We start from the raw sequence: 1839 nt of genomic DNA, 5'->3' as shown, positions 1-1839 counted from the left end.
GCAGGGAAGTGTAAGAAGGATCCAAGAGTGGATCGAGCCGCCACCACCCACCAGGTCGTAGCTGACCTAGCCGGCAGGGAAGTGTAAGAAGGATCCAAGAGTGGATCAAGCCGCCACCACTCACCAGGTCGCACCTGGCAAGCGACAACTTGCAAAAGCAGATACAAAGGTTGTATCTAATGAGTATAAGGTTGGACCCATAAAATTTGGCTAGCCATAAGTATGATTATAAGAACATACTTTGATTGTATGCAGCATCAACAATATAAGATTATTCACAAAATAGGATAATATTGGGGACACAAAAAGGTCGTTCCTAGATGTTCCGGGCAATCTAATAGTTTGAAAAGACAAACTGAGAACCATACGACAATATAAGCTTGTTACCTTTTTTGCTTAGGCAAAAACAGACATTAGAAACCAAACTGGATGTATCTTTTTCTATGTAGTGATCATGGGAGAGTCCTAGCTCAGACGCAACTCCACATCCAACTGATGAGCAACCTGGTCCTGCATGTACACAGAACAAAAATAATGTTTATTATCCTTCAGGTATGCACCCCAAGTAGCAACTGAAACATTATTGAACTACAAGCAGCTCAAGATAATAACTACAAAATCTTTCCAGAAATAAGTGACTAAGTAAAAAAATTATAAACAAGAGAATGAGGTAAGTAAGAAATCCCAATTGAGCTTGAGAAGGAGAGGCTGTGCATGAGCATCCAAGAACCAGTAGAAGAGCGTCCTCCCACTCTGCTTGTTCATGGTGACATGCTCAGAGAACCGAGAGATGTGCGAACTCCTTGGCTAACCAGGGAGAAATACCACCCTATCAGCTTCCTACTCCCTGTAACCGGCCAAGTAGCAGCGCCAACACCCTAGCAGGCAAAGACAATGCGTGCCTAAACACACATGTCACTAATCCAACAAGCACACACACAACAAGAACCCGTAGCAAGCAAGTGCGGGGGACAGGAGGGGAGTTGGGACTGAAAAGAAATTACCATGGTGGCAACTGGATTTAGATGGAAAAACAACAAAACGAAATTTCATAAAAAGAAAAGCTGCTATAGTCCTTCAATATGTATTTCTAAAACGGATATATCATCTTCATAACATGTTTATTTTCTATCCAAGGCTTGACTGTAGCATAAAATTACACCATGGTAAATCTTGAGAAAGACCGTGCTTCAATTTCAGGTTTAATCGCTTGGTCACAAATTTTAGGAGAAGGGAAGACAACGGCTAGCGGTCACGAGATGAATTGTGCCTCCTAGTTCAGAAACACCAATACACCTAAACGGAGGAACTTACTTCATGTGCCTGAGCCGCCGATACAACTTTACCAGTGCCAATGGGCTACACTGGTTCGTGCGCGACGACCACGTTGCCTAGTCCTTGATCCTGTCTGCAAATAAAACGATCATCTCAGCCTACACCTTTTAGGTGACAATATATGATGATGTTAACAAAGCAAATTTCATAATTCAGATCAGGAAAAATTATTCTAGAAAGTTGATTAATAGCAAGATCTTGTCCCTGCCAAGCAAAATAAAAGTGTAATCATTTGTTAATAAGCACATAAACAACTAAGTCAGCTACTACTCAAATGAACTAAAAGGATTGTAATTAATAGGATGGACTGCTCATTTGAAGAAATTTATTAACAAAAACTTTGGGTGGTTCAGGTGGATCTGAAACGACCTTTGTTCTCACCTCAGGCAAAACATCGCACTTTATCCCGCAGGTGATTGTCAGCCTAAGGAAGTAGGCGGCGATCTGTTGGCTTCTCGAAATGCGCTAACCTTAAGCCATTGCCATGCTTTCTAATGGGCTTCA

General features: G+C 41.7%; 1 long non-coding RNA gene across 1 annotated transcript; it reads right to left on the bottom strand.

Annotated features, from left to right (window-relative positions):
• Positions 1–351: 351 nt before the first annotated feature.
• Positions 352–1839, bottom strand: LOC119345324. The gene is made up of 3 exons (XR_005166999.1): positions 1717–1839; positions 1315–1408; positions 352–510 (listed from the first exon to the last, which is right to left on the bottom strand). It is a non-coding gene; the product is annotated as an uncharacterized LOC119345324 (long non-coding RNA).

This window comes from Triticum dicoccoides, unplaced genomic scaffold, assembly GCF_002162155.2.
Source record: "Triticum dicoccoides isolate Atlit2015 ecotype Zavitan unplaced genomic scaffold, WEW_v2.0 scaffold225959, whole genome shotgun sequence".
Taxonomy (NCBI): Eukaryota; Viridiplantae; Streptophyta; class Magnoliopsida; order Poales; family Poaceae; genus Triticum; species Triticum dicoccoides.
Note: the sequence above shows the minus strand (reverse complement) of the source record. Positions and strands in the feature narration are given on the sequence as shown.